The sequence below is a fragment of the Colletes latitarsis genome, chromosome 5, assembly GCF_051014445.1.
Source record: "Colletes latitarsis isolate SP2378_abdomen chromosome 5, iyColLati1, whole genome shotgun sequence".
Taxonomy (NCBI): Eukaryota; Metazoa; Arthropoda; class Insecta; order Hymenoptera; family Colletidae; genus Colletes; species Colletes latitarsis.
In genome coordinates, this window is record NC_135138.1 from 26,962,690 (window position 1) to 26,983,986 (window position 21,297).

At 38.4% G+C, this 21,297-nt stretch overlaps 1 protein-coding gene across 1 annotated transcript in view; it reads left to right on the top strand.

The window, feature by feature from the left end:
- The first annotated feature begins 12,504 nt into the window (after positions 1-12,504).
- Positions 12,505-21,297, top strand: part of LOC143341942 (autophagy-related protein 16-1-like) — a 64,014-nt gene continuing 55,221 nt past the window's right edge. Inside the window, exon 1 of the mRNA XM_076765364.1 lies at positions 12,505-12,648. The gene's annotated coding sequence lies outside the window, so the exon portion shown is untranslated. The remainder of the gene's footprint in view (positions 12,649-21,297) is intronic.

Sequence of the window (21,297 nt, forward strand, 5' to 3'; positions counted from 1 at the left end):
TAAATAAAACGATTGTTATACATACACAGAAACTATTTCGAACGTATGTTGGTATAATCTCTAAAGGTTTGCTCGATAGTATACAGTCTGTCCAGCAGTGAATAGTACAATAGAGGTGAAAGTGAAATTTAAAGCATTGGGAAGTCAACATTCGCTCTTCCCATTGTTATTGTATTACCTGCTTAGGCACAAGGAGCAGTAATCTATTACGAATGAAGAAACGAATGTTATTCTGTCTTCATCTCGTTAGTAGTAATATTTCACTTGGAATCTGACGAGACATTAAACAGATGTACCTATGCATCTTACTTATTTTCTAATTTTCAAGAGTTCAAGCAGGTTCAGCCAGTGAATTCGCTATTACTGTATTAATCGTATGTTACCAAGTGATTGATTGAATATCGTTGATCAGTAAATACTCGTCGTTAAATCCGCTAACGTGGAAATATCGCGGCCCCGTTAATAGGAAATTGTTTTTATAATCTAGTTGAATTGTCTGGCATCAGGCTGCGTGAAAACACTTTCTTTTTTTTTTTTTTTATGAAAATCCCAAAGTTTCCGAAACGAGCAATTCCCGAACTCCCACTCTATGAATACAAAATTACCAACAGAACACGGCCTGCTCTCATCATTAAAACTGGTTCGAGTCAATTTCTATTCGGACAGCCCTGCCTGAACAAGTATTTGTTCGTTCGCTGCACGATTTGTTGAATAATTTGCATACACGCACGAAGGTGTGCTCGCCGATTCGATGCATAATTAATTACGAGTATTATTTATTCGCCATCCTCCAATTAATTGCAATAACTTAATCAATCGGTCGAAACGAATAATAAAAAAAATCTAATCTACGTAACCTGTGAACTGTGCGTGCGTTATCGAACGTTTTGAAAATTGATTTGCCATGCGGTAGAACAATAAAACGTAATTCGTTCTATCATTCATCATCGTTCTGGAAATATTCTATATACCTTTCATTGAAAAGTCTTTTAAATTGATTATTGATGACTGTGGCTATAAAATGACTATTTTATGAAGAGGGTATAATTAAATATGTGCAAGCAAAATAATATATTCGTTAGCTCTCTGTTAAGAAAATGTAGTTTTCTTTCCCGTGAAATATTTCTAAAAGTATGAACAGTAGCAAATAAAAATTCTATGTTTTTCAATTTATCTTCGTCAATCTATAACCACTCTTCATATATGTAATTAATATAAGCGTTCTATGTTTCTTTTTAGATGAAGAAAATCTCTATTATTCAATTCGAAGATCTAGCAATTTTAATTAGAGGTAGAAAGATGAAACTCGTTACAACTAATCAATGCCGTTAATCATAACACGGCAGCATACATGTATTACTTGAACCGTTACTTTATTTCATTAATTTGCAAACCGCACGATGAATAAAATAATGCATAAAGCCATAATTTAATATCAAACGATGTAAAACCATATTAATGTCGATAACCATGTCGAACTTCCTGACATACATAATGCAAATATGTTTAACTCCTGACTATTATCATTATACACGTATTTATTTATTAAACGCTTCAGAGTAAAATGTAGCCCCATATACAGAATGGGTCGTAAATCGATCGTCAAGATAATTGAGTTGATTCCAATAGCCTGGCATAAAAAAATGTTTGAAACAAATGATTGACATTCACGAAACACAAAATGGATTCATTACTTCTGATAGAATTTTTAAGATTTTCTTTTAGATTAACTAGGGGCTTCTACGCTTCGATCTTTGCCAATCTTACAAAGACTCTTTATCGACGTCTTCATTTTACAACGACTTCTACGACCTGTTACCTGTGAGTTACGTGTATCGTGACCGAATATAGGTCAGTTAATTTAAATTTTGATATGTTCAAACGTTTGCACCTGAAGTTGCTTCTGATCGTGACCGAATATAGGTCTGTCAATTTGACTTTTGATATGTTCAAACCATTGACGTATATATGGATAGATTGCACGTTCTTCCGGGTGCCATAAAGCACATACTGAAGGACAGAAATCGACGGAGGTAGTGCTCTTTCTGTCACGCATGGCATAACAACAATTACAGATTAAATTTGTAATTTTAAAAAATCTGTATTGGTATAAAGAAACTGAAAACTAATAGCGTGAACATTCTATATACCGGGGCTTTGGTCACCCCTGGGAAAAATTTTAATGGCAGATTCTGGAGGCCAAAATAAGACGAAAATCAAGAATATCAATTTGTGGATTGAGGCTACGTTAAAAAGTTATTAAAAAATTAAATTAAAAAATTTCAAATCATTCACGGAAAAATTATTTTCAGTTGCGGGTGTTAATTACAATCATTTTTTATCAATATACATACCCTCAAAATCCTACCCACTTTTGAGAAAAAAATTCAAGTAGGTGCCTAAATTTTTCGACGAAAAAAAAAATTTCATATCGTTCTGAAAAAATTATTTTCAGTTACAGGAGTAGATTACAATCATTTTTGGTCATTCCACATATCCTCGAAATCCTACCCACTTTCGAGAAAAAAATTCCTCACCGAAAATATAATTTCAGGCCAGAAATGATTGCTCGAAATTTCATGCAAATCTTTAAAACGTCATAACTTTTGAACGGATTGGACGATTTTGATGTTTAAAAAAGCAAACTACGCGTATTTTCGTGAGGAATATGTAGAAATTCTAAAAATATTCGAAAAGTTGGTCCTTGACCCCGCAAAATGAGAAAACCCCCATAAAAAGGGTCCAGTTTTCAAACAGCCATAACTCTTACAATAGTGAATATATTTCAATGAAACTTTTTTCTGAAGTAGAGCTCATGGGTGCCTACAAAAAAGTATTAGACAACTTTTCTGTAGGGTGTCAAACAAAATTACTAAAAATGAAAAAGAAATTTTGAAGAAAAATCGACAAAGGGGGTAGGTGCCTAAATTTTTCGGCGAAAAAAAAAAATTTCAAATCGTTCCAAAAAATTTATTTTCTGTTGCGGGGGTCAATTACAATCATTTTTGGTGAATACACATACCTCCGAAATTCTTCGCACTTTCGAGAAAGAAATTCAGGAAGGTGGAGAAAGTCGACAAAATTAAAAAATTTCAAATCATCCTGCGAAAATTATTTTCGATTCCAGGGGTCAATTACAATCATTTTTGGTAAATACATATACTCCTGAAATCCTACGCAGTTTTGAGAAAAAAAATTCCTTACCGAAAATATACAGTGGCCGGAAATGTTTCTGTAACTTTTTAACGAAGCTTCAATCAACAAATTAGTATCCTTGATTTTTGTCTTATTTTGGTCTCGAGAATCTCCCATTAAAATTTTTCCCAGGGGTGTCCAAACACTCTGTATACATGCATGCTTAAAAGAAAAAATAATTATGATCGTCACTGTCGACTCCTATTTTTGATATTAAGAAACTCAAACAAGTAAAGGAATATTATTTTCATGCTTCACACGACTACGGTTTTATCATCCTATTACTTTTTTCGTGGACCGACCCTGTTCAAATATGGCGTCGACCGATTCACGATTCAGCGTATACCTGTGTATATCTCCAGCGCGATGAGATACTCGAGTTTCTTTTCTCAAATTTTTGTATCATACTCGTCCAGATATTTTCTGCTACCGCCGACAGTTTCCAAAGTGCCCTTGGTCCTAATATTGGTCGACCTGTATTCGAAATCCCTGCTCCGTCCAGGGGCTAAGGCAGGAATTCCACGGACGCACGCGGATGTTCGCAAGGAGCATGCAAGCCGGAAGGAGGAAGGGACGAAAGGAGTCGAAAGAAGCTCCGTGACTCCGGACGTTCAATTGCGTTCTCATCCTCGCGTAGACTCGTTCCTGCTGCGCGATCAGTTTCGTCGTGCTGTTGGTTAACTAGAGGATGCGAGGCAAAAAGAAGGAGAACGAAGGAGACAGAAAGACCGCCGCCAGTGAATTTGCATTAAGGTCGGTGCACACGAGTTCCTTGCCTTGTACGATGCTTTTCCGCGTTGCCACGTTTTCCCCGCGGGCGATCACGGTTGTGGTGTGCGGTTTCCGCAGGACCGCCGACGCCCGCCACGTCGATTACGCGAAAACCGAAGAAACGGGTCTAAAAATATCCCGATTGTCCCTCTCGAGAATTGTCGATATCCACGAAAATTAAACTCGTTAAATGGAAATAGCCGGACGCGCGGCCCGGGGAATTTATCGTTCTCGTTCCGAATATTTTTCCAAGGAGCGTGTACCATTATTTTGCACCGCGACGGACCTCTGGAGATTCTTCGAATCGGACCTTCGATCAATACCGTACCGTCCATACTGTTTCGCGAAGGGTCCTCCGCCGGAATAACTTCATATTTTTGTATATACTCAATTTAGACTCGATTTAGTATTTGAATCACAGTCTGTCTTTGAAGTTGCAGGAAAAAATGCCCTTACGTTGAACGTGATTCTTGGTTGTTTTATTCAAGCTCGCAACAGGATAACCGTACGAATTTCTGATGAACCTGTAACTGTTTAATTGTTGGTCGACCACAAGCACGGCAAAGTGCCTTGTATCTTGCAATCTTAAAGATTCTACATTGTCCTGGTCATGAATTATGAATGATGCTTATGAGTACTCACGGAGTTCGTTGCTGCTCGTCTTCGTCTATTGTTAATACATCATTTCTTGCATGGTAAATAATGCGGAAAGACGTGGGACTCGTTGCCTCGCTGCTAAGAATAGCTGGCGCCAATCGCTTGCAGGATGAGTGTTTCTGGACATCCTCGTGGAAAACTGAAATTTTAAGACAGTACACGAACGATTGATAATCATCAGTACGAACGAAACGAATTTAGATGGTTCGGCGAGTCGTGTGAAAATGACATAAAAAACGATAGAAGTTGCAGCAGAGTACTAAATTTTTGATATCGTGAATCCACATGCATCGCACGACTTTGGGTTCAGCGGATCCGAGTTTTCAAGTCTTAAAAGTTTGAAATATCCCAGGGTTGTACCCGCCGGCGAAGCAGCTACTCTGTCTCCGTTATCACAGTACACGAACGCTATAGTTGATGCCGCATTATATGCGCGTGTCCGATATAAACACAATACAAACATAACACGGCGTGTAAAGTGAAGCGAAACCGCATAAGGGCCCCCAACAGTGGACAGGACACTTTAGAGCAGTGCTGCTCTCGGTAAGCTTCGAAGCTTACGGAGCTTCCTCCACTTTGTCTCCCGTTAGTCTATAGGGTGACTCGTAAATGTATGCCAATACCATGAAAAATATAATACAGTTCGATACACGTTACGTCGTGGACCCGATTCGATGCTCGCAATCTTTTTATTTCCAAATATTACGTTTCCGTTCTACCAATATTTCTTTTTATTGGCATTGTAGGGCTGTTGGGAATTCTAACATCTATTAACGGACCTCATTTAGCGAATATTAATTAAATTACTTAATCAGCAATTTGGCAACCTTTTGTAGCTTATGGTACAATGCAAATTGCCGTACCATAACGCCGTAAAAGAACCATACTTCGGGACCATACCTGCCCCTTGGGACCGCGGACACCTACCCCTGCACCACGAGGGATGGGCAGGGGTTTGATTGACGATACCGAATCTCCACCTATTTTGGAATATGTATAAAATCGCGGGGCATGAGATTTTAAAGTTAGAACATTGAACACCGTAAGAACATCGTTAAAATCGAACCACGAACATTAACATTTAAACTGTTAACACATGTACATATTGTAAATAAATTTAGTTATTGTAAATAGTATTGGATTTCTATTTACTAAATAAAACGGCTCCACGAACATAGTGGGAGCCTACAAGGGCTATGGGTTCTATGATTGAATTAAAGAATATTTAGTCTTTATTCTTAACGCGAAGATATATCTTAAAGATCCGTTCGGTTTGAAATCGGTTTCTAAGGCGAGAATGAAGAGCAGTTTATCCTAGCAACGAATTCTTAAATTAGATTTGTACAATACTCTTATACAAAGATTTGTATAATAAATATCATGAGTTTGTGGAACCCACGATCAAAAGAGGAAAGAAATTTTAGACATATACAGTCGTCACTGGAGATGATTTTTGTAACATCATGAGACGGTTAGAAAATTCAACACTTTTCGTAAATGTTTACGCTAGGATTTAATTGTAGTTCGCTTTAAAATTTATATCGAACACGTACAACTCAAATTAAACAGGAAGCTGTGCAAAACGAATTAATTGCATAAGTCGAGTATTAAGAAACTGAGTATTCGGTACGTTTGACTGGCTGAGAAAGAAGACACGATTCTTAATAAATCTACCAGAAATTCTGTTCAACAAGGAGAATATTTTGTGACGTATCTCGCATAAACAGCTCTTTCGTCCTTATCATCTGGACCGAGTACAAGTGCTCGAGCCAACTGATTCCTCGAGAAACAATGCTTTGAATTCTGCATTCTCAGTTTTTATTTCGTTCGCAGATCGAGCAGGATTTATCAGAGAGGGAATAATGAATCTATACGATCAATATGTATGGGCAGAAATCAATCCACGCGGAACGGAAGGCGGCGATTCTATGTGAAAAAGTAAATCGAAAATTGTAGCTTCATTTCCAAGGTAATTGAATTTGAAAATTCGCTGGATCCGCCTGCGATCGAATACGATTTGTTTGGCTCGTCTGTTCGTCGCTTGTTATTTCTACTTGTGCTGGTGTCCAAATTCAAGGCGCGAAAGACTCGCTGCAACGTGAAAATTAGCTGTGACAATTTTCTGTTGACGCTCGGGTACGATTTAAAAATGTCCCTCGTCTCTAATCGGATTGAATCTGTTTATCGCGATATTTTATCCAAGGGTCGAAACAGTTGTGAAACTTTTTGTAAAGGTTCCGGTGAAACGGTTGAAATGGAACTTTTATAATAAATATTCCCACGTTATACATTCCAACGAGAACGAATAAATAAAAGTTCTTGAAAGCGAAAGTTTCAGTTTGAATGAAATCCGTAACAAATAGAAATAAAAGTTTTTGCGTTTGGGCGATACCTGTCGGCTCAGATTTCGCAGATAAGCACCTGTAGCAGAGCGTGCAGATCGCTTAATTAATCGCAGATTTCATCGATCGGTGCACATTGTTGTAAACCATATTATTCTTTATTAAATGTATATATTTTAAACGACTAAAAACTGTAACGCTGTTCAGTAAAATAAAACCAAAAAGAGTCTACCATTAATAGTTTTCAATTGACACATACAAATTCGTGGTATTTTAGTACCAACGAACTGTGCGAATACATGCAATAGGTATTAATTTTACTTTATTTAATTACAGAAATTTCAATATTCATATAACGTTAAATACAAAAAAAAAATGTCGGATCGATAAACAGTTTGAAAGTTTTCGTTATACTGTCACTCTTGTGAAAATCGCCAGCTGCAGGCAGTCTTTCCGCGAAACGTGCGCCCGACTAAGTGTTAATCTTTTATCAGAAACTACGGTACGTACGACCTATGTTCATTAAGGCTAGTTTGCAAACTGGCAATTTGTTGAACCTCGTCCTTTCACTTTACTTCCTGCACTACTACATCTCACGTTTTCATGCGCTTCCATTTTTATTTTCGCGCCTCATTATGGTATATACAGACGTTAAATAAACAAACAAATAAAATGTAACAATTTTTTGTCGTTTCATGTGCAAAAATTCATTTTGCGAATTAGTGACAGAGATTTATAATTAGTAGGCACCGACATCACGTTGTTCACATGCACTCTATGCAAACTTAAAACGTTTTAATTCACATAACATACTGTGTTTTGAAGATTTTTATAACTTTCCTCTTTAATCTCTCAATATACTGCTACAAAAACATTCGTTCCTTTTACTTCTATTTTATTCTCAACCTAGATAGAAAAACTGTACACATTTTACAGAATTTTATAAATTTTAAGTGGTTTTATTTGAGTTATATCTACATTCTACCAAGACTTACATACAAGTTTATGCTTCTCTGATTCAAAACTTTTAAATCATCTTTGCTACTGTTTACATTTATATTATATTAAAATATAATATTATCTTAATAAATGGAATGTACAGTTAAATGTACATATTGCTTTTATGGCCAATAAATTCTAATTGATTCGTACACCTTTTCATCGTAAACAATTTGTGAGAGAACAACTGTTCCGAGTTTAATTTAAAATTTATTAACTGGTAGAATGTTTTATCGGCGCTCATGAAAGTTTTATATGACATTAAAAGAAAGTTTTAATTTGTACTAACACTCGGATTAATCGGTGAGATATACAGTATTTCCAGCTTGATTGTTTTATTGCACAATCCTTGGAAAATCGCATTATGCATCGGGCAAGTTAATGCATGGCATCCAAAAGCAAACCAATAAAATAAATCACAGAAGAAACGGACCTTAATGATAAGTATAGTACGAAGACGATTTACAGTTATACACATTACTGTAAAGTTGGTCTAACACATACGATACAATAGAACGCTGATTATTTATCCAAGCAGGAACCGATTATCTTTCAATTATAAACATATTTTGCTTCTAACGAATAACATTAAAAATACTATACTTTTGTAATTAGTGGAATAATTGGACCTAGGAAACGATTTATAATTTTTCGAGAACAATAATCTAAAGGATAAAAAAATATTGACTATGAAAAATCTGTATGCAAATATCAGCCAACTTATGCAAAATTAATTTTAAAAATATAAATGCTATAATTTTATACGTATTAAAATCAACACATTTTCACATATTCATAAATCTGTTTTTTTTTTCGTGAGTGTGTTTGAAGAAATTTAAACTTAACAGTGTACATTTGCAAAATTATAATTAATTCGCGTGTAATATAAAATCGAGGAATCGGATACTTTGAACGTTTGATTAAGAAAAATTAGTAACGGTCACGTTCGACGGGCACCGTGTACTGTTACTTGAAGTATAAAGTAATTATTCGATAATCCAGTTACACGTGGGTTTCGGTAGTGCACCGAAGTCTGACCACAACGTATTACTCGTGGCCAGAAATTGATTGCAAAACGATTTCGAGGATTCGCGATAACTGTATCGTGGCCACGATGTTCCTTCGCGACTAAAAACACGTTTTACTCGTGAATGGCAACAACTGTCACTCGCGTTTTCGAGCGATTTTGACGGAAGTAAACGCGGTATCGCGCGATTTATCGCGGCTTACTTGCATCGGGGAAGAACGATCATCTATGGAAGTAAAAAAATCGTAGGGAAAACTCACATCCGCGTAACGCAATCCATTCATATTATGTAAATGGCACGAATCGAATAGAACTGAATAAAATCGACGTAAGATACCTTATTCCAACCTACTTTAGTCACGTAATATATCCGAACGTATTCGTCGATGGAAGATATTTCGTGGCTATTTCCAACCAGACCGACGTTGAACACAAACACAGAATAATTCATCATGCGGGGTAAACAAAACTGACGATCTGAATTCACCTCTTTGCGCAAGAAACTCGAAGGCAATGTAATATGAATTGGTTCTTACACTCTTAAATATGTAATGATCATCCGAGGATAAAGAAATTCTAAGAATAAAAGAAAATAATGGTGAATCTTATATTTGCGCGATTATAGAATTTATAAAACAATTTCTACTCGAAGTGTTTTATATTAAAGATCTCATATTTTCAGTATGCATTTTACGTTTCCACTCTGTTGCTCTATAGATTGCCATATCCTGTAGATTACGTTTCTCCATTGTTACAGTCTTTAAACTCCGGGTCGAAAAGTACTTGGAAATTCAGAAGCGTTCCATTCTTCCGCAGCACTCGTTTTCTCACTCGAGCAGCTAAAACGTCCAAGTTTTCCTATTCCAACAAATCAAGGACCCCTTGTTTCGTTCCTGGCAAAAATCCTCAGTTCGAACTCGCCGCCGGTTCGAGTTCTTAATCGCGGTGGCTGACAATATGTGGGAAAGTATCGCGAAACTCGTTCAAATTGGAAAAACCTAAACCAATCGAATGCCTAATAACGTAATACCCAGCAACGAAATTAATGCACACGACACGCTCGGTTACAAACCAAACCTGATTCCGCGCATAATACATTTATTCCGCTAATAACAGATTATGCGCGACTGAATTATTACGCTTACTACAAATTGTCACTTTAGCTCTATTAAAAACCACTGAAAAATTACCATGTAATCGATCAATATTTAAAAGACCAAATACTACGAAATTACTAATTATTTTGTAGATGAAACCGGATCGCACACGTATAAGACAAATTTATATTCTACTTCTAATGAGTAATAATAAACTAAAGTACATTTTACATAAAATATTACATGGTTTTAGACCATTTGATACTCCCTCAGGGATCTTATTAAACTTGTGGAGCTATACTTTTGATTTGATTGGATCGGAACTTACATTCGAATCAGCGCACATCGTAAAATTTACACGAGACGTTATAATAAATTTTCATAACATAATCTCGGTACCAGTGGATCCGTGTAATATATAGACTAGTGTTATTGGAGATTTCCTTATTGGGCCAGTTTTTCTACCACCTCTACTTAATGGCAATAATTAAGAAAGCTTCATATGTTATTAGAAGACATTTCACTGGAGACATGCAATCAAATATAGTCTGTACCTGATTAAGCTCTAGCACATTTTAGTCGCACGACTCCATGGTTTTTTTTATTGTAGAGGGTGTTTCATAACACGTGTTATTAGCATTCTGGTTATCTACTTCAGTGATAGCCAAAAGACACAAAAACAATTGTGGAAATTTATATAAATATGAACTCTATTTGATGTTGTTTTCCAGATACAGCTATTTTTGTGCTGTAGTGATGTACCGTTTACTGTTAGAGAAAGTGACTAAAATGAATTTAATCTTTCAAATTTTCCAAGTATTTTTATTAACGACTTCGAACCTGTGGGTATTGAATAAAACGACTGTGTCAAAGCATGTTTTCCAAACAAACTTTGCAAATGATTCTGGAATAAAATCTTCTGTATCTCCACCGAATACGAAACGTTCAAGTTCTGTTATCAACAGATTATCAATCACGGGCTATCTTTGGTCAGTAAAACTTCCAACAGCGCACTGTAAATCTAAATTTTCCAATATCGATATTTCCCAGAGACAAGGGAAAATTTATGCGGGATGAGATAGTAAATTTTCATACCAAGCAACAATGGACGTACGAAAATCCGCGTGCTGTTACTCAATCTCACCATCAGCATTAATTTTCGTGTAACGTGTGGGCTGGCATTATTGAAGATTTCCTTCTTGGGCCGATCTTCTACCCACGTTAAACGATAACAATTGCGGATAATTTTTGGAAACGAAACTAGTTGACTTATTAATCGTTAAAGGTGAAATACAATTTTATGCTATTCTCGTATTATCAGGTATGTAAATTTTGGAATTAACTTTTAATTATTCTCTAGGAGTGTTAAAAAAAGTACTACGTTTGAAGATATCAGATAGTAAACATAACATGCATAATCATGAGATCGATACTGTTCTCGTATGTTTGTCATAACTGTTTAATAAAGCTTTCAAGGACCTATATCTGTGTAATATTTTTTGTCAGTTAGAGTATACTGACAATGTTTAACCATTAAAACCAGGGACACCATGTATATGCTCAGCTACGTATGAATGCAATCGATAAGAGGATCATTCCGGGTAGGAATATACTGAGTGAGTTGAAAGTCACAGTAGTAACAAATTTTTAATTTTAAATTGAAGATAAATTCAAAATCTAAGGTAAATTGGATGCTATCGGAATCAGGTAAAATTTCTAAAAAGGCCACTGTAACAAAAGACTAACGCAAAGTAAATTAAGGGAACAAAAACTATACGATTAAAATAAAACACTCGTTTTTGGCTTAACGAAAAGATAAATCCAAAATTCTAACAATAAAGACAAAAAAGATTGTGTAAATAAGGATACACTAAATAAAGGGGCTAAGTGAAACTAAATATTACAAATTCTTATTGAAAAAGCGACCAACATGGAGGATCTTTCACACATTGAATGGTACGCATCGTCTGCATTAAATTTCAAAATCGTTGATTCGACCTTCGATCATTAAAGCCGTACCGCGCGGAAATGGAGGCGGCTGGCGAAACATTAACCCCTCGGTTTCGATTTATTGTTCCCCAAAGAATTATGGTGCTGGAGCTCCTAACACAATTGTCGACCCACTCTGTATAACTGTCAAGGGCAGGGTACGCTCATGCTCGCGCATCACTCGCCAGTTCGCGCGCGCTTCTTCGCCGAGCGAGTTATCAGGAAGAACAGAGTAGAGGAGGGGAAAGGAGAAAGCGAAAGAGGGTAGTCGAAGACCCTGAAGAAGAGAGGAGGCGAAGGAAGAGGCCGCTACCAACGACCAGTTACACGTATGAAATAATCTATTATCTGGAAAGGGGATTTATCTGGTGCGGGCATTGAATCGCCAAGGTCGTAGTAGACTCTCGACGGAGAAAGGAAGACGGAAGGAAGGCGGATAGACAGCGACAGAGTGAGACGGAGTGACAGATAGAGCGATAAAGGGAGAGAGAGAAACGGAAGGAGGGACGGAGGAAGAGAGAAGTCTCACCGCGGTCAACGAACCTTCTTCGGTGCTGAACACAGGCCGCGCGTATGTACCTACGTTAGCTATGTTACCAACGTAGAGACGTATCTACGTACGTACGTACGTACGTAAGTACATATAGGAGGCAGCGAACTACCATTCAGTCGACGTTGCTCTCGCTGCCTAGGCGCCCGTAATGTACTGGGTGTTTTTCAACATGTGGGAAGCACATAGGGAACGTCGCGATGGTGTTTCAACTCTTACGTTATGTGCCAGCCAGTTGTGTAACACCGAAATAAAACTGTAAAGAATTCCTTTCATTTACCCGTTCGTTCTGCGAAAACTTGGTAGGCGTAGCTACGCATGGGAGCCTCGCGAACCGATCAGTGTCAGATACGCGATCCAAGATAATCGAAAACATCAGACTTTCAGATTTAAAACAAGTATCTTCTCTTAAAAACGTTTGACAATTTTCGATAGATTAATCTATGTACTCTTCCGAATCATTATTCCGTTAATTGAGGCGTGTATCAGATATTCTATTAACAATGCCATTTTTAACCAAATAAATTCCTTTTATTGTTTCGGCGTCGTTTGAGAGGTAGTTATTTCCAGACGCAAGAAACGGTCATTATAATCAGTGCTAAGTTTCATAATTTGCATTCTGATCCACCGTCAGAGAAATAATAATAAACCGACGAACGTTCACTTTCTACTCGTGTTCTCCAAGTACTCTTCGTTTCTCGATTTGAATATTCTTCTGAACCAAAGGTCAAGGTTAAAAAATAAAAAATACGAGACTTAATTATTTATCTCCAATCGTGGGCCTAACAACGCCTCGAAGAGCTTGTAGCTCGAAAAGCAAAAGTACGAAACCCGATCAGCTGACTTCTTTGTACGTCCAGAACCGGATAGTCGTTACAGCGCCTTGTGTGGACAGGTAGTGGAACATTTTTGCGGGTATTTGCGTGACTCCGTGCATCATTGTAACCATGGTAGAGCATAAAGTACGTTCTACCAGCACGTATACTGCCCATGCATATAAACATAATTATTTTTGGATCGGAAATCCAACGTTTGGAGTCGTTCCCACATATTAAGGAACACCCTGTATACGTGCGCCTAGTAAAGTGCCTCGCAGTGCTTCCTCCTAGTGTTCTTCCTTCTCGCCCTCTTTCCGCGATTCCCTTTTCTTCCTCTTCTACCTCTTATCCGCCACCTTCACCACCTTCTTCGTCGAGTTGGACTCTTCTTTCTCTCCAGCGTGCTTCTGGAGTACCAGCGCTATGAAACAGGAGGCTCCTACTAAATAACAAGTGGCTAGATTTACCTAGCAACCTCCACCTTCTCATTTTCTTTGTCATGTTCACGGTCGCCTGCTAGCTTTTCCGATAACAGCTCGGTACTGGGGTCCGTGTCTTCGATAGGCACCGGACCCGGTAATTAGGAGGAATATCGACGGCAGAACTACGTGATACTGCAATAAGCGACCACCTCTAACGCAACACCTACGGCAAGATGCCAGTGCCGATGTACTCTGAGGCTGAACACACACACACACACACACACAAACAGAATGGGCGTCGAAGATCGTTCGCAGCACGTTGGGAACGTCATGATTATACGGTGAATCTGATTTGGGTTTCGGGCTTGTCTACCGTGGTCGTATCATGCAAACAACAAATACTCCTTGCCTTATGATGTTATCAGGGCCGAGCTTAAAACAGTTTGCTTCACTAGCTACGCCAGGGCTCGAGTATCAAATCTTGCTCATCGCGATGTCCTTTACTTTCTGGAAAACTTGACGAGCATACCAGAGACTGGAATAGCATCAACGATGCTACACGAAGCGTGTAAAGTTTATTTACTAAGGAGTATCAGTAGCAATTTGAAAGATTGTAGAGAGTCATCTTTTTAATTCTTATCGCGAGTCGCGCGATATCTTCGTTCTAACATCGAAATAATTGCTCGTCACTGTTCGTACTTTCTCCTTCGAAGTCGTTCTTCCTTCACTGAACACTCTAGCATACAGGGTGTCCCAGTAACCGCGCAACTTCAATGTTCGTTTACTCAGACTTCCAAATACCAGAAAAACAATGACAAGGACGACATCTTCTTAGAGATGTTATTCATTTTATTAAGTGATGTTTGTAGAGATCCAGGGGTGCGTTTAGGGCCGAACCAAGCTAACTAAAGCCATGTTTCCGCTTGCTACGGTCACTTTTTTAACTGAGAAGAGCGGGGAAGCGAGTCAGAAAGGCTCTGATGCAGGGTTTCCGCCTTTTATCTAGCTAACAGAGTTGTCTTTCAGCAACTAGTCTTTTCTCCTTTCAACCGATATGTCCGTGCACGTGTCAATCCGCAGCAGTACCCTTTCGAACACGATAGGCGACTAGGTTTTGTCGCATAGAGCATTTAACAACCACACGTACAGTTACCTGTTTTAACAATATGTGTAGGCTGTTACTATAAACCTTTTCCGCAATTGTCACATTTGCTGAATACCTGTGGACGGTTCCCGTGCTGGACGGACGAGTCCCATTATGTCCCATAATTTCTGTCAGGCGTGTTGTTCCTTTTAGACAGTGAGTCAGTTCCACACTTGGTCATGTCTATCCTGCAGCTATTGTAATTGCTTTGGGCGAAGAAAGAGCTGTAATGACTGCCAGGGAGAACAAAAGAGAGTGAGAGTAAAAGCGATAGAGTAAAATTCGAGGGAACAGATTGAAATATGGGATAATCTTCGTTTCATCCGATGCAATTTAGTTACAGTCTGAAATTAATCTCCAAATGATATGCTCTAAGTATAATAAATGTCCATCCAAGGTTTCGCCCTCGCGTAATGGAAATTTCCATCGTGTTAGTTTTATTGCAATATTGATTCATTTTCAAAACTAAGACGCGAATTTTTCTATCGGCCTTATAAGTTTGTTATCCTGAATTTTTGATAAAGAGATTTTTAAAGTAGGTTCTAGACTATTATTTCAACTCAATTTCTGTCACGAGAATGATATAGTTGGAACAAAGTTCGAAATATGGCACCCATTACAGGGATGACAAAAGTACGACGAGATTTCTCGGTTCATTAGTTCAGATAGCCTCTAGTTATGCGTACAGGAATACGCACTCGGACACTTGATACGCAATTCAATTAATAAAGGAAGAAAATACCAGCAGTAACATCTATTTACAATCTTGTTAGCGTCTGGCGCCTTGGGCAGCGGTTCATAACCATTTGTGTCATTACGAAGATCAGGGAGCCATTTTATCTCGGTACATTGGGTACGACCGCACAGAATTACTTGGATATAATTACAGTCGTTGCGTAACTGAAGATTTAATCGTACAAAGTAAGTTCAGAATGTACCATTCGCGCATCCCGCGGGATAAATTACTCTCGCTTGGCATGGAATAATGCAATGTTGATTTAGGTTTACAGTCGACCTGGAACATCAGGCTTCAGCTCGACAGACGCGTATGAATATTCAGCTGTTATCTTTGACTGCTGATACGATGAACCGATAAACAGGTTCGCGTTACCTTAAAAAAACATCCCCTTTTACGCCACCTGTTCTTTGTTTAGCCAGTTATAATCGATATCGGGGCGGAAGAATTACCGTTCCAACGAAGTAATTATAACAGTAATGTCTTTATTAAAGTTCCGTTATGGTAATCCAATTGGGATGAACGGGATGTCTCAATTTCGGTAAATGGGGCGGCCCACTAATGGGATTAATTAAACGGTAATGTTTACCCGTCAGCTGTAATTTATTGCCGTTTGGTCATCCTGCTCGTATTTTTCGTACACCTGTTTATAACTACGCTCGAAAATGCGTGAGTATCCAGTCGACAAAAATATAAATGGAAACGGTTAGGAAAGAGGAAGAAAGGGAAATAGCTTTTTCCGCCTTTCTAGTATTGCTGTCTCGAAAGTATAGGTTGACTAGGCTCTGACTAGAGGGGTTGAAGCAGTCGAGCTGTTGAGTACTTGGGTCACGCCCAAGTATTCTTCGATAAAAGCTTCGGAGTACCCGTGTACTATGACTCATGCTCCCTACGAGCCACACTATTCTTTTTTATACAGCTATTTCATATGCATCGACACGGCCAGCCAGATATCATAGCACGGCAATTTCGAATGCAAACTATTCACTTTGCGGCGGAATCGTTGTAGATAAAAATGGCGATTCTATTATATTATACAATTCTTGAATTTTTCTCATGAATTTATTGTTTTCTTTAAAATGATAGACACGTTTGGTAGCTAAAATCGCGCGTTAATTATCAGTCGCGTCGTAGCAAATCTCAAATTAGCCAGATATCATAGCACGGCAATTTCGAATGCAAACTATTCACTTTGCGGCGGAATCGTTGTAGATAAAAATGGCGATTCTATAATACTATAGAATTCTTGAATTTTTCTCATGAATTTATTGTTTTCTTAGAAATGGTAAACACGTTTGCTCACTAAAATCGCGCGTTAATTATCAGTCGCGTCGTAGCAAATCTCAAATTAGCCAGATATCATAGCACGGCAATTTCGAATGCAAACTATTCACTTTGCGGCGGAATCGTTGTAGATAAAAATGGCGATTCTATAATACTATAGAATTCTTGAATTTTTCTCATGAATTTATTGTTTTCTTAGAAATGGTAAACACGTTTGCTCGCTAAAATCGCGCGTTGATTGCCGGTTGTAAATTGGCCCGCGAGTTGGAACAAGTTTGACGCGGCTGTTCTACACGGTCCACGCATGTTGGATGGAAAATGTTAAATGTAATATAATACGGTTGCGCTATAAATTGCGCAACGAAGCGAGAAAAATGGTTGTAACGACTACCGAGGTTGTGTTTACTTTGCATAGTACAAGGATAGAATCGAGTTGAATTTTAATTTCACCGCGTGGTATGTATATCATTCGGTTGTCGCGTTACGTCGTGTCACTCTGTAATCATATTCTCGCCGTGCGAAACCCTATAATAGATAACATGCCGTAACCTTCGAGGAAAACCAATAAAACGGCAATATCGTCGGAAGGCCTGCAGGCTCGCACGATGTCGCTGAGTCACGTGTAACTCATCCTTTTTGCGCTCGCTAGCGGTACGATTCACCGGGTCTTCTCATCAAGTATCGAGCTACGACAACCTTCGCCAATCAAAACGAAAACATCGCCAGGGTGGATGTAATTATGGCAGGACGTTAGACGGCGGAATTCTGCTTCGCGGAAACACGCCGTACCGGTGCTGTACTAACGAAGTGGCAGTGAAAAACGATGAGAAACCCTATAGAACCGTCGCTGGCTCGCGTGCAAGTATTCTACTATGTGTAAACTTTGCTTAACGCTGGGCACACACACTCGCCGTGTTCTAACATGAGAGATGTTTTCCGCGAAAGTAGCTGATGTTTGCTTTTCAGGTAACGATTCCAGATTTGCGTATATTCAGACACGGTGTCGCGTACCTTTTACCTCCGACGGATTCTTCTACCTCGTGGGGAACTGGCATGCCTTACCAGTCGCAGTTACTTCTTTGGGTTACTGGCTCAAGTTCATTTCCTCGTTCCGTCTGTGTCACGCGAAATAAGTTACGGTGCGCCTCTTCTTTGATGCTGCGCCTTCAAACGATCGCGATTCGAGTTCATCTTTCGAGCTGTTGGCTCCAACAGAATTCGCGTCGTACGCCCGGGAACCGAGAAATCTCTGTTACGGAACAGGATGATGTACGAGTAACGAGAAATAGATTTAATAAAAACGCGAGCGAAGAGGGCATTATAGGCCAACGACCAATAATTAATAATTATGAGATTCGATAATTTGGACTCTTCGTAATTCTAAAGTCTACGCGTATGAGTTTAATATGCGAAATATATTAATGTAATACAACAGTAATTATTAAATTCTATGTGATTTTTCGATCCCTCGTAATTATTGGTACGTAATCGTGCTGGCAAATGGCACTTGTTATAAATTAGTTTAAAACGTGCTCTCTGTCGAGCGCTATTCGATTGTTTATAAGGTTATTTACACGTGGTTTATTTGTCGATTAAAGCGAACAACGAGTACACGCGAAATTCGTGTAATTTTCCTATATGAGTTTAAACTTCGACACGCTGCAGCCGGGGGGAGGGAAACTCAAAACTTGAATGCAGCATTTGGCGGAAGCACGGTTAATGAATGAACAACACGCCGATGGTTTGCCAGGATTTCGTTCTGCCAATATAAATTTCGATAATGAGGTAGGTGGTCGACCAAAAGCCGTCATCGATGACGATCGGTTAAAGAGTTTGATCGAGTCCACGTGAAACTGCACACGATCTTACGGAAAAAGTATCGCGTTTTCAGTTGGTACGAAGTCTCGGAAAAATTTCCCGAAACATCTCGTCGAAACGTAAAAAATGATCGGTCGTGCGATGGTCGACGTGTTTCGATACGCGTGCTTAGGTTTGACGCATGCGTGGCGATCAGAATGTAACGGTTAAGCGATGATTCTAAAACATTTGACGTCTCTCCTCTGTCTTCCCAAGATTGTTGTATGATACTTTTACCGACATTCCAAAGTCGAACGAGTGCGGTCGTGATTGTTGCGACGTCAAATCCTGCGTTATTTATCGACTCGTCTCGTACCGATCTTTATAGGAAGCTCGGAAAACTAACGGGACAAACTTAACGCCGATCCAACGGCTTATTACGGTATAACCATCGGGAGAAACTTGGAATCTAGAAAAGAAACAAGGAAAGCAATTTAGAGTACGCTCTTCTAGAAAATTTCCACCGACGAGGATCACCCAGCATCGGTAACGCTCCCCAGGACTTTCGAGTTCCGTGTTCACAGCGTCGCGCCGAAGCGGAAGATCGGCTTGAAAATTTTAATCACCAGCCCTCCCTCTATAAAGCTGCGCAAGAAGGTCTTAAAGTCGATTTACGATGACTTATCGAAACATGATTTATTGAAAAGTCTGTGGTAAGGCGCACAGAAAGCAATAACGAAAGATTCGACGCCACATTTCGATACACGTACATTGTTTGCAAGACCCACGATTGGAGAATATTTAGACATAGAAGATTTTTGGAAATAATTTGTATAAAACTGTCACTTAGCCGTTAAAGAGCAATAACACAGACATTCGTATCCATTATTGAGATAAAAGTACGTAGAAATACGCCATTAATAACGTTTACATGCTTGTAAACAAACAAAAAGACAGTTGTTTTACAGAGAAACATAATAAAACTCAGCTGAATATCAAATGCTGTCATTTCCATCGAATTAGTATCATCTGAATTTCAAAAGTCTGCCTAGGTAATTACTTAGTTGACCTTATTATTGCAAACACTTATTAGCTTAGAAACGATGGAACTCGCTATATTTATTCTCTAAAAGTTCTTGAAGTATTGGAAGTTGTTATTGGGCCAGAGGCAATAAATTTTACACGGTATAAAGATCAGAGACGCTTTAGCGTTACCCGAACGTTCCAAAGGAGGCAACTGTTCGTCGTGAGGCCAGGAAGGAAATGAATTTTTTGAAGTAACTAAAAGCTCGTTATGTGGTCATTGAATAGTCGAATAGTTTAGACCTTTAATAAGAATAGATATCTATAAAATAATCACATTCAAAATTTTAAGTGAGATTTTTACCTTACACTCTTACATTAGACTTCTATACTTAGTAAATATAATTTACCAAGTCTTACAACTTTAAGGTGTTAAACATTTTCTACGATTTTCCGCTCGCCTCGTGAATCACCTTCTTACTGTAAGCCCAATTAATTTTGCATGCAATCCGTTCAATGAAAACGATCAAAATGAATGAAGATGTTTCTCGAAGTTCATGAAAAGTGAATGAAACCGATTCCATTCATACGTAATGCTCGCACTTCTCACGTAATCAAAATCACGTATTCGTGGGAATAGTGTTGCGGTACAGTGGCAAATACCGTACATCGAATTTACGTTCATTCATTTTCTAAAATAGAATTTTTGTGTTATCTTTTTTTTTAAATCTTTAAAGCAACTAAATAACTTCGTTGCAGTAAATCGTTTAAAAGTACTGGAAATTTTTAAATTATCAAACACATCTTTCTTAAAAACCACACATTTCCTAGAACGTTTATTCTTATAATATCACAAATTAATTTTCATTCTCCTCTTTCTCTCACTACGTGGTACTCCAGATTATGTTAATAACAGCGTGTAACTGTACCTAATCTCTGCGACGCGAATGTGTATTTATCTCTGCTTCCACGGATTATAATTTATTTAATCTCTCGATCCGTGTTTTATGTAACTCTGGGTGCAATAAGAATGTATTATTATTACTACCAGAGAGCACAATTTCACACATTAAGTCGAATAGGATCACCACTCGAGCAGAAGATTCGTTCAGTTATCGTAACGCGATCGTAAATTTCTTCCTTGCGCAACGTGTTGGGTTTTAAGTATACACGGGCAGTATTCTTAATTTATTAGACACGAAAAGCTGTTATTTGCAAGGGAATCAATTTGATTCGGGCAGGGAGATATAGCGTTTCGTTTGAATATTTTCTGAGATTATATCACGAAATCAGAGCGCTCGGCTCTGTAACTAACGCCGGTTATAGGTGTGTTTCCAGTAGCGAAACGCGAGCACAGTTCGCTCTTATGCGCTTTAAAAACGAAACGAACGCACTGGTTGTAAAACTGGGGTCGGTAGTTGTTTCCAGGAAAGTTACCAGCTTCTT